This window comes from Lichenostomus cassidix, chromosome 3 (genome assembly GCF_008360975.1).
Source record: "Lichenostomus cassidix isolate B80296 chromosome 3, HeHo_3.0, whole genome shotgun sequence".
In the NCBI taxonomy this organism is placed as follows: Eukaryota; Metazoa; Chordata; class Aves; order Passeriformes; family Meliphagidae; genus Lichenostomus; species Lichenostomus cassidix.
The window spans coordinates 77,601,510-77,628,854 of record NC_139483.1 but is presented as its reverse complement, the minus strand read 5'-3'; the positions used below and the strand labels follow the sequence as shown (position 1 = coordinate 77,628,854).

The following is a 27,345-nucleotide window of genomic DNA, read 5'->3' as shown; positions in this document are numbered from 1 at the left end:
CTGCTCTAGGTAGGAAAGCTGGTCTAAGGGGCCAGAATAAATCTAGTCCAAACCAAAACTCCAGCCTGCATATGGAGTGGCCATTGGGACTTCCACACCAGCTGCTTTGCTCTTCTGTTATTTCAAAGTAGATGCCAAGCCAAAATTTGCCTTAGTGCCTCACTGTAGTCAACAGAGAGGAAGAGGTCAGGCAACAGGTGTATCTTAGGCAACACTTGGCTTAGACTAATGGAACTACATATTTTTCTCCATTATTAAGGGATTATATTATTATATTATTAAGGCTCAGAGGTCAGTCTTTTAAACACCTAAGTTAAGGCAGATGAATCCTTTTACCTTGATTCTTTGTCTATGGCTCTCTATTTAGACATCCTCAGATGGTTCCATCTCCCAGCTAGATAGGTTGGCTTTGTATGAAGAGACAGGATTGCACATGGTGTATTTCTCATTGCCCATCTTTTCATTCTTCCCCTATTCCTCTGTAGTTCCTGCTTGAATTCAGGTCTGGAAGGAAATGCAGGAGTTGATCTGAGTTTGACCCTGATGAAATCAACAGCACAATTGCCCTTGGTTCACCTGGTGCAGCTCTGCCTGATTTAGCTTGTCTTCCAAAGTGCTTGGTACTTGTGTAAATCATATCCCAGGCACCATGAGCTGGTGGCAGCCACTGAGAAGTGAGGCTGTATGACTCACTTGGCACTTCTGGGCAACAGCAGGAAGGTTGGGATAAGGGCACATCTCCAGTCACCACCCAGCATGTTCTGACCACAGTGGTGTCCATCACCCTCCTCCTGTAACAGAGCAAGGGCTGAAGGGTTGCTCTGTTTGTGTCTGTAACTCCTGATCAGTACTAAAATGGTGTGTGATAAGGGTCCTATGGGAAACTGGTGTATGAACACATCCTGGGGGACTGCCATGGGATATATTATAAATAAGAAATATTCCAATGACCTTAGTCTTGGCAGATCCTAAATTTTCTTTGCTTGGCTTCTCAATCTTAACAATGCTCTCTAACTTACTTCTGTTACCGTAGGTTTTTTAGGCTCATAAACACCCACATGTATTGACAGAAATCAGTCCTGTGGCATAGTCCTGATACTTCAGCTGGCCTTACAGCCCCATTGAGTCCACCTTCAGCCTAGTTCATAGATTTAATTGTCCATTCAGCTCCTTCAATCCATTCTGCCTTTTAATTTTGTAATACACAATCTATCCAATCCCATACCACACTGCAGCCTTTTCTTAACTCTGCATTGCATACAAAATATATTTATTTGTTTGTTTGATTTTTCTATGCAAATTAGCAATTGAGTTCCAAGGATTATTATGCATGCTTTATGTCTTCATTTAATAAATTTCTGCATGTGAAATGCCTGGGAGGGAGAGACAAAGGCATCATTGCATGGGTGCTTTCAGTTGTTTTACTGGCAATTTATTAGACTAATTGGGCATCACTAGCACAGTGATTAGCTAAAATGAGAACTATTATTTTATTTATTTAGAGTTTATAAGTATTAGTGTGGCAACACTTGAGCTGCTGGCTGCTTGTATTTTTTATTTCCGTTTAGATATTTTCAGACTCTTTACTATTTATTGTATCACAACAAACTGCTGTAGAAGACATGTTTGCAAAGCTTTCTGTGGAAACTGTGAAGTTCCCCGTCAGTGTCATTTCCAGCAAGCATCAAAAGGCTTTCAGCATCTTTCAATAATTGTCCACAGAGCAATTGAGCAACTGAGCTATGTAAAACAAATTGTCCTAAACCATCTAAGGGTTAGTGCTGCAAATCCAGGAAAAGTTGAACAAATTCAGCCTGAGCTTTCAGAAAAGCTTTACAGCACAGGGCAACCCGATTCCTCATGATTTCCATGCTGGCAGTAGTGGAAAGTGCCTGTCTGCAATTTGAAGGTGCTCTCTTTGCCAACTCTTTTGCAGCTTGTCAGTAATTAGCAGCCTGTGGGTGTGGAGACCTGGGAAAGGTGATGTCAAAGTCTCTAATTTTCTTGAGGAATGCGCCCTGCTAAGCTGTGGTGAGACACAATAAATGCTTGCCTGCTTATTAGCAACTTTGAGATCACAAAAAATGCACAGATCTCCCTTCTTTTTCCTTAACCAAGTGCAAGCCTCTTCCCATCTTTCTGTCACACAAAACATGTTGATGTCAGCACATCAGTCACACGGACCCCCAGTGGAAAAGCCATGGCGTTTGATTTTCCTGCTGCATCTGGGCACTCTCACACTGCTCTTTGCTCCAGCCCAGCTCCAAGCACGCCCTCTGCAAGTACTAAACTGGGTCAGGGACATCACCCTGGCCAGGTCTCCACCCCCAGAGTTCACAGGCAAATACAGTGAATGTTTTGGATGGGTGTCATCTTTTTCACTGGCCTAAGTGTCCTCGACATCCTCAGGGGGCAATGGCTGTGCATAAATTCTCCCTGCCGGACAGACATGCCCTGCCTCCCCTGGGCTAAGGAAACTGCTGTTTTCTTTTAAATGCATGCCTTGTTTCTCAAGGGAAAACTGTGTCTTTTTTTTTCATATTTATTTTTATGCACTGTCAGTCAGTCTTTCCCATAAACTTGTGATTATGTCAGACATCTTCAGCCAAATTTAAACAGGGCTTTTATTCATTCTGAATCTGCTATTTACCACCTGCTATTTTCATCTCCTACTGCCTGATTCTTGTATCAGAAGAGACAGTGAACTGTCACTGCCTGTGTACCTTTTCTCGTGTTTTTTTCCCCCCGAACATCTGTGTACAAACTGCAGTCAGCCGAAAAAACAGAATGCCAAAGAATTGTCAAAATGAAGTAAAATTTTTATTCTCCCACATTCTAAATTTTGGCACAGATTTGTTTGGTTTAAACATGGTTTGGACTGAGCACCTGGTAAGTGTTTTAAGCAGCCACTGCATGGCATGCTGTGTACTGCTGTTTTCAGATTGCAGAGCTGCTGTTCAAGTTTATTCTGGCAAGATGACATAAAATTACAACTCTGCCAGTCTAATTCTCACTACTCAGTGCTAAAGTGAGCAATACAAAAATAGTACATACCTGAATACAAAGGAGTCAAACGTCACTCTGCTCAAAAATCAAAATAAGATGATTGCATTTCAAAAATATGTATTTAAGTGGGTTGTTAAGAGAGGAAAGACAAAGAGGGAAAAGCTGGGCTTGGCTAGTGCTGAGGAATGAATTAGAGACCCCTGCAATTAAAAATTGAGAGTCTGGCACTAAAAGTTGAGTCTGCTGGCAGAACTGTGTAGGAATGAGAAATCAGTCTGTTTTGAGGGAGTACAAAAAGGCATCTGAGCCATTTACACCAGATGATGGTCACATCCTTAATTAATTTTGCACCAGATAACAGAAAGTTACATCAAAAGAAATGGACACCACTTTCATAGCATGTAACTCAGGTTAGGACAAATAATCTGACCTGCAATACTTTATGTGCCATCCATACATTATCCATGCCTTTACAGTGAGCTGTTGCACACTGATGTTCAGTGAGTTTGAGCCTGAAATGGAACAGGATTAAATTTTGAGCAACTGATTTCCAGTGCAGCAACAATGCTTCACTAGGGCTGATTTTTATTAATGCTATTAAGGAAAGTTTAAAATTAATGCTTTTCATTAAAACCAAAATCAACAGCTATTATTAGCTATTTCTGTATCAATGTATGTGTATAATTTAAGCTTACTCTGAATATGAGTAGTTCGTCTCCATAAACGACAATCCTCCGTGATACAGTGTACTTTGGCTTGTTTTTTTTTCTCTTCTGTCTCCCACTGACCAATGAGTGTGAGTTTGAGGAAGGAAAAGCATGCAATTTATTCCAGAATACATTTATCAGTCATCCTTGTAGTGCTGGTGATTTAGATTTGTAATTCAAAGCTGGTAGTATTAATATATAATTAGATCCGAAAGATCTGAAAATTAAAAGATTGAATTAGAAACACTGAAGGGATCAGGCAAAAATTGTCTGTTCTGGAGTCTGGTTTGGACTATTTTCTTTACCAAGTGCATCTTCAATTTTTCTCAATTGCAAACTCTAATTTAGGGCCTAAAGTGCAGAAAAAAACTGTAATTTTTTTATCTCATAAACCCCAATCTTATAGTGTGCCACAAATGATTAGATGACAAGAATCACCCTCAAAAGGAAGCTGTGCATAATGAGCCTGGGTGAATGGCAACGCGTATTTCTCCATTAATATTCTGTATTTAGTACAATAGAAAGTGTCTTTGAACTAATTTTAAAAATATATTCACATGAGACCTGGTTTTCCCTGTTCCTCCACCATAATAATCTCAGGACCATGTTGTTGTTTCCTCCTTGTACTATATTATCCACACTGTGGGATCCTGGCCCCCTATCCCTGGACAAGCCTCCCCCAAGTCCACAGCCCCTCTGCTGCTCTTCCCTTTTTTTGGTAGATCTGCCCCAGTATTTTTAGCTTCTCCCCAGCTTCCACTTTCACTGCAATACACTGTTTTCTCTTACTCCCTGCTTTTTACTCATCTTTTGACCTGGAAATCAAGGAGCTGGCATCACAGACTGTAAATAATGTGAACTGATGTGGATGGTGATTTCCTGACCTATACTTCTGCTGCTGCTAGGCAGAAAAGGGGATAGTTGAAGTCACCCTGCCTCTGCAGAGGAGTTGATACACTAAACTTGCAGCAACTTAACTCCTTTGAGACCTGAAGCAGAATTGACCAACGATAGAAAAAAATTGCTAAAGAGCACTGGCAGGGACTGATAGCCAGGACAGCAGCAAAAACCTCATCTTCCTGTGAAAGATTTTCTCTTTTTTCCCTTTATCCCTCACCCTGCTACAGTCCCAAAGATTCTTAGATGTCCCCAGTGGCTGTACAGTATGTGAGTTTTCTTTCCCAGGGATTAGTTATGTTGGCCTTACAGAATTTGTCGTGTCCTTGACAGAGGACATCTTTCCAGGCCTCTGAGTGCCTCACATAGGATGAAAAACCTACTGTGGAAACCAGAAAAAGTGTCATGATAATTTGTGTACTGATGAGCCAGGATGTGAACTGAGACCTCTCCAGTCCCATTACCAGGCAAGAATCTTCACTCACTGCTGCTCCAGGCTGAGCTCAGGTGAAAATACCCTTAAAGCTAAATTGCACTTGAAGGCAGGGATCATCTTTTCAGTCTGTGTTCACACAAAACCTGCCAGAGGGCACTGATTCATCTTTGGGCTTCCTGTGAAGTACTGTCACATAAAAATAGTAATATCCTTACCTGGCTCTGCCCTCCAGCCCACTCTGTACAAAGCAACATAACTTTGCATTACAGCAAAATAATGCAAGCAATGTAATAATTGGTCCTCTAATTCCCATAGTAATATATAAGCCAATGTGTGAAGTCAGACATTTTACACAAAATGGAGATTAGAAGAATGACTAGAAATGAGCAAACAGTAGCAATGGCAAGTTGTCCATTGTATCAATGCTATCCATCTTTTCAGCATGACGCTTATCCTTCCATTGTCAGTACCCATATTTGTATATATGCAAATCAATCCATGAGGCACAGCAAAAGGTAAAGATAGATAGACAAGGGAGCCTTCTTCTTCCCCAGACTGCTACTTGTTCCTCCTTTTGGCAGGCTTCAATTTACACACATATTTTTTAAAGCAAACCTGTGAATAACTGTGTGGACACTCAGAAACAAAACAAGATGGGCATATGGGCAGCCTATTTGCACAGTGGAGTGCCCTTATTTAATTATACTGCTATTTCCCTTTTGGATTTCTGGTACTTATAAAATGCCTCTCTGCATGTTGCAACATTTTAGCTGTGCTGTGGAAATTAAGGGTTATGCATTCATTTGCATCTTTACAAGAGAAAGAAGTGCTAAAATAAGGCTAAACCTCATCCTGTGTTCAAAATAACTCTAAAATTCCCTTTTTAGTCCATGCATCCACATTTTTTGCCTGAGTTGATGAGCCTTTTCCATTGTATGATGCTGTTTGTTTCAGATATATTTGCTTTTTAAAGAGAGTTTTGGTTTCAGCTTGTATGGACATTCATCTGGGTTACCTGCTGTGTGGACCACCAGCTGCTTGATGTACAGTGACCTCTTGGTCAGGATCACCACATTCTATCCCTTCCCAGTATATGATTCGAAAGAGGTATTTGAAAGTTGTTGGAAAGCTCTCCAAAAGTGTAAGCAGTTTCAAACTCCATCGAAATCGCAGTGCAAATAATAGTGTTACAGTGAGCAACCTCCCTTTAGCCTACTACCTCTAAAAGTTGCCAATAGATTAAAGAGAATTAAATTAAAGCTGATTCCCATCTCTCTCAAAACTAGCAAACCTCATGAGCTCCCTTTCAGCACAGATCCAGGGGAAAGGATGAGCTCGTGCCGTTGCAGCTATCAAATGTGCCCAAGTCAGAGCAAGGGAAGAATTCCAAGGAGAAGTCTTTGGGGCCCCATGGCCTGGCTGAGCTGTCCGTCCTGGATTCTTGGGGTGACGGTGCTACCCGGGGCCCTGACTGACCAAGTGACTGGCAGTCCCACCAAAGGGGCAAGCACAGGAAGGCCATGGTGCTGTTAAGGGTGGAGCATGAGGTCAGCACATGGTCACAGCCTAGAAGCCTGTGTGGAGTTCATGTTCTGCCTCCACTGCAGTCCTAGAAGGTGGTAGCTCTAGGTGTGTTTTTCTAGGTCTCTTCTCTCGTTCTGGCTTCCTCTCTGCCTCTTTCTTTTGCTACTTCTCTTTGCCCGGAGCTTTTGGGTAACAGCATTTCGTAAGGTTAAAGGTTTTTTCCTGGTTGGGCAAAGTTTATCCTGGGTAAATGCTAAATTAACCCTGAGTACTGCTATGATAAGTTCTTGATTGTTGAATTCTATGTTGTATTTAATCATTTGCCAAAGGTGGTTCATTTTTGGGCATTTGATTTGGATATTTCTGGCAGAAAGCTTTAGTGTGATTTTCATCTCTTGACTATATCTGATAGGGATTTCTACATTGCAATAAGAAAGAGCACCAGAGAACCTTGAGTTAAACCCTGGATCAAAGGGGCTTAATAGATGCCATCATTGCCAACTGTACGCCTTTTAATCTGAGCCGTTTATGGTGATGAGTACCCCTTGGCCCCATGCCAAGATGCCATCAGGGACTAGGATTAGGCTTGACAGAACTAAAGAGGATCGATGTCCAGGTACACAGGTGCTGGAAAGGGCTTGCCAAGAGAGTAATGGAAAGGCCCCAACATTGCTGCTCCTACTTTTTTCTGAGCTGAAGTACCCCAGGTCTTCGGTGCAGGTAATTAACTAGGGCTAGGGTTAGGGTTACGCCTATAGTTAGGGTTGAGAGATCTAGAGAGCCTCGAGCTCCAGGAACGTTGGCACTGGAAAGTGATTGCCAAGGCAATCACGGTAAGGCTCATCATTACTACACGCTTTTTTTTTAGCAGGAGAACCCGAAATGTTGCGCTCAGGTAAATAACCAGGGCTGCAGTGAGTGTAACTGCTAGGGTTAGGGTTGAGAACTTTAAAGAAGCTCGAGCTCCAGGAACAGTGGCTCTGGTAATGGCCACACAAGATGATCTCAGCAAGCCACCAGCATTACTGCTCCTGCATTGTTCTGACTTGGACATCTCCACATTGTTCGCTAGGGTAATTAACTAGGGCTAGGATTAGGGTTACGCTTAGGGTTAGGGTTGAGAGATCTAAAGTGCCTTGAGCTCCAGGCACGCTGGCACTGGAAAGGGTTTCATAAGGGAAAAACGGAAAGACCAAAACTTTGCTGCTCCTAATATTTTCTTCTCTGATATTTCCCTAGCCCTAGTTAATAAACTGAGCCAAACAGTTATCCTTCTCCTGCACAAAAAGATGCAGGAGCAGCAATGTTTGGGCCTTGCCACACTTGTCTTGGAAAACCCTTTCCAGCGCCAGTGTGCCGGGAGCTCGAGGCTCTTTAGATCTCTCAACCCTAACCCTAGGCATGACCCTAAACCTAGCGCTAGTTAATTACCTGAGCTAAGCAGCTGAGGTTCTCCTCCACAGAAATATGCAGGAGCAGCAATATTTGGGCCTTGCCTCACTTGTCTTGGCAAACCACTTTCAGTGCCAGTGTGCCTGGAGCTCAAAGCTCTTCAGATCTCTCAACCCTAACCCTAGGTGTAACCCTACCACCAGCCCTAGTTGATTACCCATCCCAACAGTGCGACGTTTCCTGCTATGAAAAATGCAGGAGCAGCAATGTTTCGGCCTTGCTTCACTTGTCTTGGGAAGGCCTTAGCAAAGCAAGTGTGGCTGAATCTTGAGGCTCTTTACATCTCTAAATCATAACCCTAGGCATGTGGCTAGCACAGACCTTTCCCGTGAGAATTCTTTCTCTCTTCTTCCTGTGTTTTTATAAACAAAGATAAAGTTTGGATGTTATTAAAACAGTTTCTCGAGATGTGGACAGTTCAGGCCTGGCCAATGGGCCTAGGAGGAGGTTTTGAACTGACCAAACTGGGTGACCTTTGAAAGTCTATATAAATTGGAATTAATTAATAAAATATCTCTTTATGCTACACTGAGGACCTGGACTTCTTCTCTCTGCTAGTGGTTCAACAGTGACATAGGCGTAACCCTAACCCTAGCCCTAGTTAATTACCCAAGCCCAATAGCTGGGTTCTCCAGCTGAGAAAGATGATGGAGCAGCCATTTAAGGGTCTTCTTGCAATGGCCTTTGTAGGCTCTTTCAATGAAACTGTGCCTGGAGCTGAAGGCTCTTTATATCTCTCAACCCTAACCCTAGACGTAACCCCAACCTAGCCCTAGTTAATTACCCGAGCCCAATAATTCCAGTCATCCTACTCAGAAAGAAAAAAGCAGGAGCAGCAATGTTTGGGCCATGCCTCACTTTTATTTGCAAGGCTTTCCAGCGCCAGTGTGCCTGGAGCCCGAGGCTCTTTAGATCTCTCAACACTAACCCTAGGCATAACTCTAACCCTAGCCCTAGTTAAATACCCGAGACCAATACCTGGGTTCTCCAGCTCACACAGATGGTGGAGCACCGATGTTGGTGTCTTGCCGCAATCGTCTTCACAGGTTCTTTCCAGAGAAACTGTGCCTGGAGCACAAGGCTCTTTAGATTTCTCAACCCTAACCCTAGGCATAACCCTAACCCTAGTCAATTAGTTGAACCCAATACCTGAGTTCCCTGGCTCACAAAGATGGAAAAGCAGCAATGTTAGTGCCTTGCCACAATCGTCTTGGGAGGCTCTTTCCAGTGGCAGTGTGCCTGGAGCTCGATGCTCTTTAGATCTCTCAACCCTAACCCTAGCCATAACCCTAACCCTAGCCCTTATGAACTTGGTGTAGAGTTAGGCTTGAATTAGGGTTAGGACTGAGACATCTAGAGAACCTTGAGCCCCTTGAATGCTTGCTGTGGTAATGGCCTGGAAGGCAGTCATGCAAAGCCCCATAATTTCCTGTCTTTCATCTTTCTGTGCTGGAGTATCCGAACTCTTTTGCTCAGGTAATTACCTATGGCTAGGGTTAGGGTTACGCCTAGGGTTATGTCCTGGAGGTCTTAAGCGCCTCAGGCTTGAGGAACACTGGCGCTGTAAAGGGCCTTTTTCAACTGTTGCGGAAGGCCCCATCCTTCCTTCTTCTGAATCATTCCTAGCTGGAGAAACACACATATGAAGATTGGGTAGTTAACTATGTCTACAGTTATGGTTAGGCCTAGTTTTAGGCTTTTGAGACCTGAGGAACCTGGAGCTCTGGAACACTGTTACTGGAAATGGCTTGCCAAGACAGTCTTGGCAAGGCCCCAGCACTGCTGCTCCCACACCTTTCTGATGTGACCCACCCACTGGAGCATGCCCCTTGGCTGCAGCGACAAGCTGCCAGCAGGGGCTTGAGTTAGGGTTGAGAGACCTAAATAGCCTCAAGCTCCAGGAATATTGGCACTGGAAAGGGCCTTTTAGGACTATTGCCACAAGTTCCCAACATTGGTGGTCCTGCATCTTTCTGAGCTGGGGAACCACAGGTATTTGGATCAGTTAGTTAACTGCGGTTACACCGAGGATTAGGCTTGGTAGATCTAAAGAGCCTTGAGTCCAGGGACACTGGCACTGGAAAGGGCCTGCCAAGGCCATTGTGGCAAGGCCCAAACATTGCTTCTCCTGCATATTTCTGGGCTGGAGTTACCCAGCTGTTGGGCTCAAGTAAAAAACTTGGGTTATGAGAAAGATTCTCTGAGCTTTTGCCCCCCTTCCACCAGCACAGGCACCTGTCTGTGGCTTCCAGGGCTGAAGGCTGAACTCTTAATTCAAATTCAAATTGTAGGTAACAGCTCTGGCCTGATGGCTTATCGGCTAAGCATGCATTTGAAACCAGCACAGAAACCGCTGAATCATCCCATGAAGGACCTTCACCTTGGAGGGGGCTTTGGGGGTCTCCAAAGACCACCAGGATACACGGAGCATGCGTAGTGCACATGCTAATGATATTAATGACTTCTGAGAAATTTTTTGTATAACCACTCCTATCCTGAAGAATGTAATTAATATTCATGATTTTACCTATAACACTCTGTCTTTGGGGTACTGAGGTATGTGTGTTTGGTGGAAACAATTCCTACACATCCGGTGCACCGAATAAAGCAAATACCTACTTCTCTGACTTGGTCTCTGAAGTGTCTCTGAGCTCAATTGAGGTGAATCAGTTATGCCTAGGGTTTGGGTTGAGAGATCTAAAGATCCTCGAGCTCCAGGCACATTGGCGCTGGACAGGGCTTGCCAAGATGATGTCCACTGGGCCCCAAAATTAGTGGCTCTCTGTATTAGTTTGAAAACAAACTAGTGGGAGATGGCAAGTCAGGATTAAAATTTAATGGAAAAAATTAAAAATAAGTGAAATAATACTAGGAAAAAAGGCACTGACAAAGTCAGATACTCCCTGACACCCTGTTAGGGTGGTGGTAGCAGTCCAAATTAAGTAGTTCAGTTCAAGCAGTGATCCTGTGGAAGGTCTGGTCTCCACCTGAAGGTCCAGTGATAGCTCTTGTCCTCTGGGAATCCAGTAGACAGAACTAACTTAGGCAGTTCCAAGGCCAGGTTATATCCAGGTTGGAATGCTTGGCTCCTCCCTTCTGGGGGGAGCATCTCACAACAGGATAAGTCATGTGGTGGCTTCTTGATGGCTCATTGACTGTTATCAGGTGTGAGTCATAGCAGGCGATAACAGCTAATGGCCCACAGCTGGTGGTAATAGAATGCTTAAATACATCTGTATTGTAACCTAGGACACTCACCACCTTTCTGATCTGGAGCCTCCATACCTCCCTGTTTCTTTCTGCATGTTTCCCATCAGATTCTGCCCTCTGATTGTCTTCCTCCAGCTCCCACTGTAAAATGTCAGAAAGATTTATTTGCAAGTAGCCAAGGGCAGAATTTGGCAGTGATAATGAAAAAGCTCCCTATTAATGTCAGATAAAGATGACAGACTCAATCTGTCTTTGAGAAAGCTGAAGCCTTTTGTGTGCTATGTCGCTTTTTTGCTCTGCTCTCAAGTCCCTTTCACTCGCCTTCACTTACATCAGCTGTGATAAAACAAAATTGCTGAGGCAAAGCAATTACACTGGAAAGTGCTTATTTCTGGCTTGGCCCTCTCCTGTTATATTAGTGAGGACTGGACCTGCTCCTGACAGAGATGAATGTGCTCTGTCTGTATCTTTCCTTCCCAGGAAATAAAAGTGAAATATGAAACAGATTGATGGAAATAAGATCACAAAGCTTGCCTTGTCTGCTTTTCTGCCCATGAAGCCTAGGATATTCAAATTTTTTATTACCCAGTTGGCTTTCAAAGCTCTTTTAATTCTGTTTATGGTCATGCTCATCACCCTCATAGAGGAAATGCCATGTTCTTCAGAAGGAGTATGGGGGAAGATAGTATGGATCTCCTCTGTGATGATGATGAGTTCTCCTCAGAGTGTTCCCATACAGAACACTGCCAGAACACTGTGGGAACATTCCTGACTGCTCAGCGTGGGTGAGACTACACTTGGAGAATGGTGCTCACTTCTGGGCTCCCCAGTTGTGGTGGTGCATCCTCCACTGCCCTTAGAACTGCTTTTTGATTACTGGAATTGCTGTTAGGAATTTGGCATTTGTGTCATGAGCTGGGCAGTGAGTCAAGTATCCCTTGATGACACTGGGAACTCTCTTGTGGCTAAAGTGGAAGCAGCACTGACCATACCAGGAACTCTGTTGCCTGGCTGAAGTGAAGGATGGAAGTGGGGATGCTCATTCATCCCTGACAGCCTTGGAACATTCCCTACCTCAGTCATAGCTTGAGTGGAACAATACCATTGTTGGTGGAGTTTTGGAAGCTCCAGTAATTATTGACCTGGGTTGTGGTCAGCACGGAAATTTACTGATGACTAAAGCAAATCATCTAACAACCCTGAAAAGAGTAGTCCTGAGTGTGGTACTTTGAGCTCTCCTGGGTGGCAGCGGGTTGACCCAGCACCTCCCTCTGGGAGGAACACTCTTGGAGCTCATGAACTCCCATAATACTTGGAGGACTGTTGCTGAAAGCTGATGATGGGTCTTCAGCTGATATCCCCAACCCCTTGAGGGTCAACCCTTGCCCACTGAGAAATACCTGGGCATTTGACACTTTTCACTGACACAGAGGGGGAATTTTTAACAGGCACATTTGTGCATATAGATACATATATATACATCTCTGTGTCTGTGTGTGTGACTGGATTTAAATACCCTATGGCAAGTATAGCATAAATTTCACCATCTCAGATCTGTAACTAAGTCACTCTTGTAAGTGTAGTAATTTCTACAGAATCGCTTTATAAATGTTAAATTAGCCAATGATTAAGTGATGCTAAACTCTGTGGACATAAACTGTTGACCAGGTCTGGGACTGGTAAGATTGGACTTAGACACACCTAGACTGTCACAGGTTTAGAAAGCAAGGGGTCCTCTCTGAAGCAAGGGGTCCTCTCTTGAACCTCATGACTCAGTGTGAGGGTCTCCCCTACCCTTTGCATCCTTATAGTTTACATCCTTATCCTGCACATCCTCAGCCTCTGTGCAGATCATTCTAAAGTGATTCCAAGCCTATTTTCCTTTGTGTGATTCATCTATGTACTAAGTAATAGAATATAATCTTGCCACCAAACTTTGTCATGCTTTCACAATTTTATATTCAAATCTGCTTTTGCCAATATTTTTGATGGTAATTCTTTAAGCAACTTAAGCCCCTTCCTCACATAACTGCTTCTATCCTTTTCAGTAAATATCTTTGTACTACCCTGTTCACAAATTGTTCAAACCCCAGCCCAGGAAATCCCTAGTTAACTGCTTCTCAAAAGTCAGGATTGATCCTACCAAAGTCAGCAGCAGTTTTCCTGTTGGTTGTGTGGAAGTTTGGGTTCAGCCCAAACAACTTCTCTGTGATCACAGTTTTCCACACCAGTTTGCAGTTATTCTGTGTGCATTTTGGTACCTTTGATCCACTTTCAGAAGCTTGGATCTGAACGCTTCCCTATGAGGATCTGCAGTGTGGCAGAGAAGCCACCTAAACTAGGGGACAGATTTCTACTAGTTGGGGTCAGCGTTGACCTCAGTAACTGCAAACCAAACCTCTCCATCTCTGAGACATGTTTTTCCTTCTCTCCCTTCCCGGGGCTGTGCAGTGTTTTATATATATGTTTGTCAGATAAACCTACAGTGTTACATTGACTTGTTCTGTGTTTAAACAAAATGCAGCATGGTCTGACAGTCGTTGTTCACTTATTTCAATCTATTTTAATACTTAATGCACATTTCCATCTTGTCTATAAAGCTTGTTCCTTCCCCATTCCTCTTTGCTTTGTAAAATAACATTTTCCTCCATTGAATTATTTAATTTCATGAGATTTTCCAAGCGACTTGGCACAGACACTTTTCAAATCACTTGGGATATAAGTGTCTGCATCACATTTGTTCTGTCTCTTCTTCCCACTATGTGCAAGCTATCAGGCACAGACCTCGTAAATACCACATTCTCTCATCTTCTCTTGAAATTTCATCACATCCCTTTAAAGCAGCATTAATATTCATATGTTGGGAAAAATCTTAGTGCTGAAATCCACAGGCCCAGTTTGTTTTATATCCATGATTTCCAGATTTTGCTGCATATGGCTTTGAAAAGTCATGCAGTTTACTGGTAGCAGTGGCAATGCTGGGCTGTTGGTCCTGCAGTTCATGTATTTCTTTACACTGTAGTCTTTATTTGCAAAAAGTGTCCACAAAGTCTTTTTTATTCTCTTTTCATCTCCTGCCTCTAATATTTTCCCCTAGCATACACAGAACCTGTTGCTTCTCTGATTGTTGGTGCTCTCCTAAATTCCTTGTGAGACTGGAATTGTGGTGGCCAGCCTCCCACCCCCTTGTGGTCCTATCAGGTTTGGTCCCTTATCTGGAAAAGATATTTTTTAACATCAGTCACTCTGCTCTGTGAGCTCAGATCTTAAAATGCTTCCAGCATGACAGCAGTGACTGGCAGCTGGGTGTGGGAGCGAGCAGTGGCTGTGCTGTCAGACAACCTCTCTGCCTCTGCCTTCCAACATGCTGTGCTGGTGGCCAAGACACGTGCTTTGATGGACTGAGGGGACTTAAATCTGTCTCTGGCAAGTGTTCTAGTGAAGCAGAAGTGCTCAACTTCATTCATGGAATTTCTGTTAAAAAATTAGAGCAAAAAATGGTGTGATCACTCTTCACACATTTCAATTTCTGGCAAAATAGGCTCCAAATGCTCTAAATTCATGTCAAAATATGTTCTGTTACTGACTTTTATGAGCACGAGACACAATTGAAAGAAAAACCAAAACACAGCACAACAGCCTTCCCTGGGAGAAAGTCATACTCCGCAGGGTCCTTCCCCATTTTTTTTTCAGCAGCTATCTGAAGTTAATCAGTTCATCTTCTGCCCATCACAGTTCACTCTTTGAAGGTACTTTTCAAGCGGTGGGAGGATTTGTTATGGCTGTCAGTGATGCTTTGACAAAAGCAAGCTCATTCAGAAGGAGGAAGTGCTGTATGATTTAATTGTGGTTTTGTAGGGAATAGTTGGGATAGGATCTTACTGGTAGGATGTGCTCTGATATCAGGAAGCACAATGTAGTCAGAGACTCATAACAAGAGGTTTCCATTCAGCATTGCTAGGACCCTAAACAATGAGGATTTGCTTGTAACAGGGAACGTGCAAGTAGGATTTTCAGTTAAAAGCAGTATTTTCCAACTGACCTCGTGTACAAGGGTCTTTTTTTCCTTTTAACTTGGATTTTAATACAGACATAGGTGTTGTAAATGAAAAAAAATACAAAACCCAAACAAAAACAAATATAGAAACTAATTAGGACTATATTTAATGTGAAAAATCACTCTGTGGTTATATTACTTGTATTCTGTGCCAGAGAATTCTGGTGCCCTGCATTGCCAGTGACTCCTGATTCCTTGACTTGACAGTGGTATTCTGCTCACAGCTAGTACACTTATTTAAGTCATACCATTAAAAAAAGTCTAAATTGGATAAAATAGGACAAATCTACTTAATTAGAATAAAACTGGTCTGATTTGCAGCTTCTCCTGCAAAGGCAGATATAAACCAGGATAAAACTTTTCTAAAGGCACCCAAAGGCCAGACCTATCTTGACATTTATTAAAGTGACTAAAATCACAGTCCTACTAATAGAGAAGAAGGAGGGGAGGAGGTGGCTGAGAAGCAGGGCAAGGCAGTCTCACAGCTGGGTAGTCACTGCTGGTCCCAGGCTGCTCCAAGCATTGGATCACAGTGTGGGCTACCAGCTGCTGAAGGTGAGCACCACCCTGCCCTTGTAGCCCAGAGGGAAGTAGGGTGGCCCTGGGGTGAGGCCTGAGGCTGCAGACAGCCTTTAGGAGAAGGAGTCACCTCCTGCCTCAGGGGAAAGATCTTAGTGATGGAATCAGTGCTTGGTCCATGGTGCTGCCCTTTTGTGTATGAAGTGTGTAAATGTGTGCCTTGCTGAGTACATTCACTGTGAATGCCTGGAGACTGTTCATCTCCTTCCTCCACTTTTTCAAAGCTCTGTTTCCAGCCAGCACTGTGCCCCTACTTCATATCCCTTCAGCTGCTCCTGACAGTTCACTTTTTTCTGGTTGATCTTGCTTTTTTTTCCTGCCTTTAGTGCATACTTGTAAACCCTGTCTAGCTGCAATAGCTCACACACATGCACACACATGCTCAAAGCCTTTCAAATAGCACAGCTCCCTTTGCAGGTGCAAGAAGTGCTCAGCAAAATGTTCTGTTACATGCTCTTAGGGGCAGCTCCTGCCTGGCACCAGGGGCTCTTCCCACACCAGGTCCCTTTCTCAGAAAGAGAGCAGAATTGCTTCCTCCAGCAATTCTGGATAAAGATCAGCTGTTAGAATTACCACTTCCCTCTAAAGTAATTTCCCAAAGACAAAAGAGAACAAAGCAGGAGCAAAGAGTGCAGCATTTTGTGATGAAGTTTTGTATGAGAGGGGAAAAAATCCCTGCAAACCCCAATCTACCCAGTCTCTCCAATCAGGGAAAATACCAGAAGGACACCTTGGATGAGATGAGTTTTTCTTGCTTGTGTCTCAAGTTATTTGTCTTATGATTCTGGTGCTAATGATGGACTGAGAAGCTGGGGCTGGAGGTATGGCAGAGTGCCTGTTGTCCACTGCCCTCCATGGTCCTGGGCAGGGTTTGGACTCTAATGCTGATTCTGGACTCAGTGTGACTTTGTAACCTGACAGGTTAGGCAGTGCCTTTGTCTTTTTTAAACATGATGCAAATGGCAGCATGAGATATGTGGAGAATTGCCCCAAACTGCACTGACATGCCTGAATAGGTGTGAAATATCTCTGTGCTGCACCAAGTATCTTCTACAAGTATCTGAAATGAAGGGCCATGGTATACATGAAAAATCACCACTGCCCCAACAAACGTGAAAGGCAGTGCCTCTTAAAGTTAGGGGAATACAAACAAGTTAATATTTTGAGCTACAGCACGTTGCCCATCTCTGCAAGCAGAGAGACGGCCAGGTGCTGCTGCCCATGCTCACCCTGCTTGATGACCCAGCAAAGTTCTCTGCTCAGGGCTAGTGCCAAGCTTGAGCCCCGTCCTTTTGTTTCCAATGGGACTTTTCCTGTGGTCTCAGTGAAGCATGAGACCTTCTCAAATCAGATATACATATTTAGAAACGATAGTAAGAAACCCTTAGTGAGTGGCTTGCACGATGCCCTTAGGGAGGCAACAAATGCAGAATTTCATATTAGTTAAAATACGTTTGCATACAACTCCCTGGAGAAGTCTGCTGCCAGAGGTATGATGTTGCTATTGCTTTCACAGCTCTGCACTACCACACACCATAATTTTCTTTGCGCAGAGCATCACTTCCTAATGCCCCCACAAAACACCTTCAGCAACAGGATGGTCAGACATGCCTGTTAACTTATCGAGGGAGGGAAGGAGAACTAGAGAGTGAGTGAAGACTGTGAGGAATACAGCTCACATAACAGCCAGCCCTCATGCTGGGCAGAAATATTGGGTGGGAAATGTCTTCCAGGGCAAAATGCTTGTTTGACAACATTAAAAGTACTCTGAGAATGGGCTGGTAGTCAGATGAGCTGGCAGCTCTCCTTGATTTTTGCACACTTGGTTGTTTCTGTCCTGTCTGGATACCCCAGATCTCACCTCAAAGGTTGTGAGTGGGCAGAGCTGAATGCACATAGTTATCTGTTGCTGCTGACAGCTTGATTCTGATAATGATAACAGTTTAACTGATAAAATGAGTTGTAATGAATACTGGATGTGATCTTTTTATTTTCCAGCTCTAATATCAATCAGAAAAATAGTATTCCCCCCATATTTTTATTGCTTTGTATTCCCTTCCAGCTGCTGTATGAGGCAGACAAGATGAGGCCTTTAAAGGTACAAAAATTTAAATTAATAAGAAACAATGCATTAATTTTAATTATTGTCAAAGAATTAAGAGGAGGCATCTTGCTTCTGCCTAGCAGTATTTAAGCAATAGAGATAAATACTAAAATAATTATTTTCCTTGCACATTTGCCAAAGGTAATAATTGAGACAGTTGAAACATCATTGGAGACACTTTGGGAAATCAGCCAGGAGGGAAGGTACAGCTGTTCAGATAACATTTCCTTGGTCGAGGAATTCAGTACGAGTTTCTTGTAGTACATCATGTTGTTTATAATAGTTGAATAAACTTTGATAAATACTGACTTACTGAAGGTGGCCACAGCAGAACTGGTACCTGTTGCTTGCTGAGCTTTGCTATGATGAAGGAGGCTTCTTGAAGGGTAGATAGAATAGCCAGGAAGACAAGGCTTTGCTGATCAGATTTTGAGGCACAAGGACATTTAACATCATAGTCATTCATCCTATTTATATATATGCTTATTAACAAATGTATATAAAATGTCCTATTACCAAAGTGGGTATTACCTCATTATCCTGTCAATATTAAACTGATCCTTTGCCTGTTAAGAAGTCTTTCTTTTTTTCAGTGTGTCTGGGGCTATTCTTTGTGGTGGGTAGAGTTTGGGAAAGCCTTGAGGGCTTATAGCATAGATCCAAAGAGAGCTTGTCACTGAGAAGGTGACAGACATGACTGAATGAAACAACAACACACTTGATCTGACAGAGTGACTTGAAAACAGTCACTGCAAGGATCAGTGGTCTAGCCAGAAGAGTGATCCAGACCTTCAGGGCATGAAGGCTATCAAAGCTGCATATAAATTAACATCACCTAGTAATAACTGAGGTGACTATCTGCCTTTCCCCTACCATTGCTTGAATGAATGCAAATGTAGAAATGTAGCTGGAAAACATGGTTGAGGGCATAGTATCCAGTTGGCGGAAATTCATGAGAGTGTGTGAAAGAGTGGGGCTGAATGAATCTCTGCTTTCAGGCTTGGATCCATACTTGGAACCCTCCAACATTGTTTCTGAATCCTGCACCTTCATTGAGATACATTTCCCAGGTGTCATTTGCAAACATAGAGATTAATTGGGAAACAAGCCAAAGATAGTTAAATTGCAGTGAGAAAACCCTTTGTTCACTGTAAAGAGCAGGTGTCTTTATCACTGAATGTTATGTCCAGAAGGATACTATTTCCTCCCTCCCACAGTCATGATCCAGCCTGCAGTCCCATAAAAAAAGGGATTGGCATTAATTTAGAGACCCAGTGAGCTTGTCATGGCCAGCCAGTGGTGTAGCCAGGCACAGGCTGAGGGGAATGGCTGGGGGTCTGCAGTGCTCTTGGCAATGTGCTTCTGGTAGAACTGTAGTACTGTAAGCAGCGTGTGGGATCAGAAGAAAAAATAGGCTTAATACAGATGTGAACCAGCCCTTCATCTCCCAAGTGTTTGCAATGATTGTGCTCATCAGCAGGTGTCACTACACTATCAGCTGCAAAAGTGTCACACCATGACTGTGAAATCACTTCATTCTGAGCCTGTATGTGAGGTTGTTTTGCTGTTCGCTCCAGGGGTGTTTGCTGAATAGGGAACATCCCTGGATGGATCTTCCTTTCTTTTTCTTTTAACTGGCTTATCAAAGAAGTTACCTTTCTACTTGCTACTGAAATATTGCTCTCAAAATGTCTCCTTGGGATTTAATGATATGCTTGAGATTTCTATCAAGCGTTTGGTTGCTGCAGACAAATGTTAGTAGATAGTATGTGATTCAAAGCCCCAAAGCCTGTGATAATTAATTCTCCTTGTTGTCTGATGTTGGCATGCTGTGTACTAGCTATTACAATATTAACAGCGTGAACACAGTGGCAGTAAGCGAAAAGATGCATCTGATGTCTCACTGTGAGCTCTCTGTTACCTGAGAGCTCCCTGTTGTTAGAACAAAAGTGTTAGGGAGGAGAATGAGTTACAGAGGATCAGGTAGAAACGTTGTTCAAGAGATGCTCCGAGGACTGATTCCTACCATGGCTTTAAATGGTCCTGGAGGATAATGTGTGGACTAACACTGGGTTACCTCTTTCTCAAATGGGAGCCAGCTGAAGATGGCTTGTGGACAGTGGACATATTTAAATTTTCTGAATAGTCAAGCCAATTCACAGATGGATCATTAGCATAAAGTACTTTCTACTGGAGGCTGTGCTTGGTTTTGCTAAAAGGGCTGTGCTTTCAAAGTCCAGTGAGTCAGAGTGAAAGACCTCAAGGGCACAAACTCCCAAAGTGAGCAGGTGGAGACAGAAACAAAGGGATTGAGATCAAAGAATAAAGGGAGCGACTCTTGGCTAACTGGGTGGGTTTGTTTGTGTATCTCACTTGGTGGACTGAAAGAAAAAATGCCTTACATATGGTTTTGACTATTTCTATTCAATACCAAATTCAGTAAATACCGAAGTTGCACTAGAAAATATTCCTTCATTGTTAGTACTGGTTTAATATCTAGCAGGAAAAAAAGATGTAAAGTTCCCATACCTGCTGCTTTCTGGAAAGAGGCAACTTTTTTTAATCATCTATATTTCAGTTAAATAAATGCAACTTGCAAATTGCCATCTGTTGTCATTAGTATTATTTGCCAGTTACTCTCCCCATTCATTTCAATTTCTTTTTTAAGGGCTGGCACTTCCAAAATTTCTTTCAATCCTGCTTCTTTGCCAAATATTGACTCCTTTAGACTCAGACTGCTTACAACATTGATTTTTTTTGTGGGTGGTGAATCTTGACACAGATTTCAATGAGTTTGTACATTACAGCCACTGACAACACATGATTTTAAAAATAATAGCAACAACCAAAGGAACAACAATAATGACATTTTATCACGATGCAGTAACATGTGGGAGTCTTATATGACTCTCCTTGAATCAGGTTATATGTGTTCAAGGAAACATTTCTAAAATGTTGTATAGAAGTGTCTTTAAAAGCTTGCACTTAGCATTTCATTATAGGCCAAGCATCTTTCTGTGCCATTACTTGTACCATGCATACTAGTTTTGCAGAGTTTTAATTTACACTGGGGAAAGTTTGCTTTGTTGTGGTATCAATACATTTAGAGTCTTGATACAGGTGACCACACGCCTTTTGTTTGCAGGTGTTTTTAGTACAGGTGGTCAGGTATGCCTTAGTATTTAAGGACTGTTCCCAACAATTTATTTTAAGAGTAGGAATTCTGAGAATTTTGAACGAAATATTCTGTCCTGGATTGTTTTCTTTTATAATTCTTTTGTCATAAAAACGGACTATTTTAATTTATAAAAACAAATCTAAATGCTGTGGAAGCTGTGGAAGAGCATTTACCAGTTTATTCTTTCCTTTCCAATGTGACTTGTGGCACTGTTTTTCATTGGCAGCTGCTGCATGAGTTTTATTTCCCTGCTTTCTAATTGGCACTGGTCTCTTTACTCAGAGAGCAAATTTACTCATGCCCATTTTGAGTAATGGAGATGGACTAGGACTAGCTTGCAATTCTAAATGCTGGAGGTTAAAAAGGAATCAGTTACGAATGCTTCTACACTTGAAACAGTAAAGGATGAAATACCAATACCTTCTTACCAGTCCACAAAACACCCCTGTCTTCAAAGCTTGCTCCTGTTCTATTTCTGAAGGTTTCTCACAGGGAGTTCAGTGCTTTTTCAAAATTTTCCTTGCATTTTTTTGGTAAAAGACAACATTTTGGTCAACTTTTGGACAGAGATTTTGTTCTTTCTTCCCTTATTTATCTATGTTCCACTTTCACAATACATTTGCATTTACATTATCTGCAGCATTTTAGTAACACTACAGTAAACCCATTTGCCACAGGAAGAACTGCCTGCTGAGCTCTTCAAAGACGCAGTGGCGCATATGATACTGTAGAGTTTTCCAGTTCTCAAAAATCACAGGGTATTTGCAATGTTTCATTCTTTCAGGTTTTGTAAAGGACTAATTGTCTGCTTGCCTGATACATTTGCAAGTATTCCTGCTAGCACATCATGGTCAAGTCTCTTCAGAAAAATCAGATGCTGAAGCACTGGAAATTTCAAGAGCATCAAAAACTCATCTGCTGCTTCTCATTTTGTGCATACCGCTGAGAGCAAAAATCCCAAAGAGGTACTCTACTTTCTCACATTTTCTGTATCCTCCTTCTCAAGGTCAAGACCCTGAAAGAAATTTTGGAGTTTGGTTTTACTACAGAGTGTGTATGTCATTCGACCTCAAGATCTCAACACAGTTACCTCTGCTTGTTGCGATTTTTTAAGCCTCATCAACAGTGCCATTTTCTGAATTTCTAAGTTATATTATTATATTGTATTATGCCTGCCATGGCTCCTAGGTTGACATGGTCACCTCACTCTTCTTGGGTGGGGTGTATATAGAAAGTCAGACTGCCTGAAAGCTCCAGACATTGTTACCTCTGAAGGAAGGAGATTCCGTGAAATCTCAAGGGGATCACAGGGTGCACAGGCTGGGTATGATCCACACCTTTGCACCTGGACTGACAGAGTTGCAGATCATCTTATATGGGGATGTCTACAGACATAGGATTTTTATAGTAAACTTGATAAATTTTTATTTTAAGGTTCATATAAAAGCATATCTCTGTGTATATCTGTCCATACTCAGATATATTCTCAGTAGATGCAAATACACATGCAATCATAGACAATGCACTGGAGTTGCTCTCTGGTTGTTTGCACCTGGAACTAAGAGATCTACAGAATGAAAGTTGAAGGGGCTAGGGGAAAACTTTATTCATCTCCTTTTGCAAAGTTTAAAATATTTCTGGAGGCCGTGGAAAAGATGAGCCATCAGTCTTGCATTTATACTCCATTGGGTAGGGGAGGGGACTGATGAGATTGCTTGCAAGTGAGGAATTGGCAGAAGCAGCATATCTTAAAGCAGAGGATAAAAATGGCATAGAGCTGTGGGAGAGAAGAGGTTCCCAGATGCAGCAAAAAGGACACAAATGTACATGGATAGTGATTTTGGCAGATGTGTATGTGATTGGTTGAAGGAGAGTTAAGGTGCCCAAGGTACTAATACAGCTCTTTAGCACCACTGTCATGGTAGCCACAAACATGTCACTCTTGAGAGTTGTGGTTCTTCTTGTCTAATCCTTTATTAAATGTAAGTATGAGGGCTCAGCTTGCCCCTAAGCCTCTTTCTGCACTCAGTGGATAAGGGAACACTACCAGAGGGTGATTCACATAATCTCCCTTGACTCACAGTTTTAAGGTGGGTTGCATTCATATTTCCTGTTATCTATTTATCCCTATTAGATAGCCAAACAGCTATTGCAGTCACTTAGTGACCTGAGACAGCTGGAGTTATGTGACTGAATCCTGTCCTTACAGCATATCTAGAAATGCAGATCTATCCATGAAGACTCACAGTTTTGGCTACATCTGGGATATTAATCTATGGATATTAAACTGCATTTCATCAGCTGTTATTTTTAGTCTGACACCTATTTTTCTCATTCATATTTTAATTTGCATGAACTGCTGTGGAGCATGAATCAATTCAAAGCACATGAACAGTGAAGGAACAGTGGAAGAAATATTTAGAATAGTTCCTCCCATATAAAATTGTTCAATGGATCAAGGAAGGACAAATAGCTCCTGTAAAAAGGACAAGAATGCTTTTGGAGTATTATAGTGGTATTATATTAAGTAACGTGCTTGGGAAAAGTGTGTTTTACTTCTATTTTCAATCAATTAATTTGTTATCGTCTTTCAGTGTGTCCTACATACTCCAAAACCAGGTGATGTGAAAGCCTCACCCAGTTTTCTGCTATGAACACCTGAAGAAGGTAAAGGTGAGTTTGATCACTTTGTGCTTTGAGCTCCTGCAGTCAGTGGCCTTCAACTGTTTGCCAGTGTTCTCAAAGCCATCTTTAGGTAGTGATTCCTCCATATGCACAATGAAAGAGTTTATTTCCATTTAAATCAGTAGAGTCCCATAAGGACAGAGAAGTTTTGGTGGGATTGAATGTATGCTATGTGGTTTGTGTCTAATGCTTTGCTGTCTTTGGGATTTCAAAGCTGACAATGAGAGCTGACAGTATGCTGCTGTTTTGGAATTCACCATCAAACAAGTAAAGAAAACTTAGTCTACTCCCATAGATAAAACCACTAAGGTTTTCTCTCTATATCTCCATCTTTTCACAGAATATCTCACTTTTTTATTCCTTATAATTTCTCAGCATATGCTAGGGCTCATGTATGATCTTGCTTTTTCAGAAGCATTTAAAATGTTTCCAAAACCATTAATTACAGTGATCTGAGCCTTGAAGAATAATTTCACTCAGAAATTCTTCTAAATCCTTCCCATTAGAGAATAGGAGTTTCACTTCAATGGAGACAAAGTGAAGTTTCTAGGTGGTGCCAGTGTGAAATTATTATCAAAACCCATCCTAATCCATTGTTTTCCCAATGGAAATACTACTCACTTATCTTGTTATGGCTGGTCAGTCTTGCTGTATCCCTTGTAAAAAAAAAAGTGTTTCATTCAGATGGAAAATCATTCCTGATACCAAATTCCAAAGCGTTGGAATTAAGCAAGTCAGTCCACAGCTTTGTATTTCATCTATAAATCCAGTTGCTTGTGCTGCATGTTAATTTCTTACATGACATGGGTTGTCGAGGATTTTGCATCACCTAACACAAAAACATCATGTTAGCCTTGGTCTGGTATACATTGAAAGTTTGACCACATTTTAAAAATTCCACTAATCTGGGACCCAGTGGAATGGGGGATATCTGATGAAAACTACTCCCAGAATTTCTTTGTGGATGGACATTTCATCACAACCCCTGCAAGGTAAGCTTTGAGGGCAATTATCCATGCTCATAGGATATCCCTCTCCCAAACCTGTTGACTGTCCCAGAGTCATGCTATGTGTTAGTGAAGGCTTTGCCCTGCAGATATGCACGGATTGCCATGCAGTGCTCACAGCAGGTGAGAGGCATTTCTGTAGTAGGTGACATCCCATGTTTGAAGTTGCCTGAGCACAGCTGGCTTGTTTAGACTTTCTCAGGGAAATGGTATTAAATTTCAAGTGTCCTCAGCCTGCCATGACCTGACAGACCTTCAGATGCACATTGGACATAGACTTTGCCTTCATAATTTCTTTTACAGCTGGTATCTCTAACTGCAGTGAGCTGATATCTCCTCTCACATTGGGCATATTTGAAGGAAATTGTCTTTTACCATGTTTTTATGTTTGCCTATCTGCAACTACACAGTGTACATTTGCACAGCAAAAGACATTAAATGGGTAGATGTCATGAGTCGTAACACAGCCCATCACAATACTTTTCTCTCTGAAATTATTTGGGAATGAGACAAATACTATTTTTACACTCTCCTCCAAAAAAAACTGATGCAGTGTAACTCAACAAATTTTTTACCACGCATCAGTAGATTGGAAAGCACAAAATATTTACTTTCAATGGGACCCTGTTATTACAGTATTGGGCAAAATAGAGAAATGTGCAAATGAAATTATCTGGCTCCTTCATGCTTTCTTGTTTATAGTAGACAAGGTTATTGCCTCACAGGCTTCTGCTGACTAAAATACCAAAGCTGTCATGATATTTCCAGGAAAATTATTATGCAAAGATTAAAAGACCCATAAGATAAAAATACGGAGGGAAAAGCAATAAAAGCTGAAAGGAAAAAATCCATAAGGAAATAGAGGATAAAAATGAAAAGGAAGAAGGAGATACCTAAGGAGTTCTGTCTCAGGCATAACTTCACACCAAATGATTCCCATGTTGTCTGCAGGGATTTCACAGCCACTGGAACATCCAAGAAGGGGCTGCTGCTGCCATCCAGAGCAGTGCAGGGGATGTCTCTGAGGCCTGGCAGTGAGAGTGCGAGGAAGAATTTTTTTGTCCTGCTGAGCAAAGGCTGTCACTTGACTCTTCCTACAGCCTTCTTGGCATAAGTGGGTAAAATGCAGCCTTGTGAGTTAGGAATTACGCAAGCAATAGGAGACTGATAGTTCAAGAAAAAGTTCTCTTTGCGTGTTCAGCATCATACAATGTTTCATCTTGCTCAGCCATAAGACATTTGATCCAGGTAGAAAGGGCCTCAGTCTTCAGCTTCTTGTGATGATAACTTGACCATGAAATTTCCATTTGAAAGAATGATCTATCTGGGTTTAATTTGCATTTGCAGAATGCTTCTAGATAAATTAGTAATAAAAATACAATATAATTTTCAGCAAATACAGACAAATTCCTCTCTAAATCACTCCACATTTAATTGCAGCAAAAAGGAAGGAGTACTTCGTGAAACATAATGAAAGTACAACTTCTGAAGGAGTTTGCAGCTTCAGATGAAAAATATCAGTTTGTGTGGTGGATTTTAATGAATCTTGAACAAACATTTTTGACAATCCAAGCTGAAGGCCTTTCGCTGGAGTGAGCGATAATATAAAAGAGCGAAAATGCACTTGCTGCTCTTGTGTTTCAGCAGGTTTCCAACCTCTCCCTCAAAACCGTTTTAATTCTGGCTGACTGTAGCAAGTACATAAAGGAAAATTCAGCTTGAAACAAAGTCCCTGACCTCCAATAAAACAGGGTTACAGGCATTCTTGTCATTTCCCTATGGGGTCTTGCACAAAAAGGTGACACAGCCTGTCTTTCTGGTAGCCTTAGGAAGGTTTCAGCAGCCATCTGCTGTTTTAAGTATTCTTATTACATCAGCAAGAAAAGAGCAGAGCCTCCTAGGAGCAGCTTTTTTCATTTGGGCTATCATCAATAAATAGTATCTCCTTGTTGCTGATAATAGCAGCACTTGTGAAGGAACATTACGATGTAGTTTGTCTTGCTATTTTTCTTTCAGAGTCAGTGGCTAGAAAAGTAACTCAACAAATGTTCTTTAATCTTTTCCCATTTGGGTGTTTCTGATTTTTGCACATGCAGAAGGTGATGGAAATGCAAACTGAATTAGGGTCTTTTGCTGTCCAGAGCCTTTCATTGAATAACAAAACATTCCTTTACTTAGGACGATACAGCATCAGTGAAATGTAACAATTTTTATCAAAAGTGAGCAACTGAACTTGCCTCATATCAGAGTCCAATTTGAAAATTTCAGTTGTAAGTCTTTGTACACAGTCAGTTTGGATGCAAAAATGTGTCATCTTAGACTTGGTTAGAGAATGGTGCTAATAACACCAAGGTCACAGGTTCCATCCCAGTATGGGCCATTCACTTAAGAGTTGGACTCAATGCTCCTTGTGGGTCCCTTCCAGCTTGGAATATTATGTGAAATATCTTAATTCTTTGATGGGAATTCACAGGTACAAATCAGCCTTACTGTTGCAGTAGCA

General features: G+C 42.0%; 1 long non-coding RNA gene across 1 annotated transcript in view; it reads left to right on the top strand.

Moving 5' to 3' along the window:
- LOC146440050 (uncharacterized) overlaps positions 1-27,345 on the top strand; it is an 82,560-nt gene that overhangs the window by 41,538 nt on the left and 13,677 nt on the right. The window contains exon 3 of the long non-coding RNA XR_014851340.1: positions 23,745-23,823. This is a non-coding gene — a long non-coding RNA (uncharacterized LOC146440050). The remainder of the gene's footprint in view (positions 1-23,744; positions 23,824-27,345) is intronic.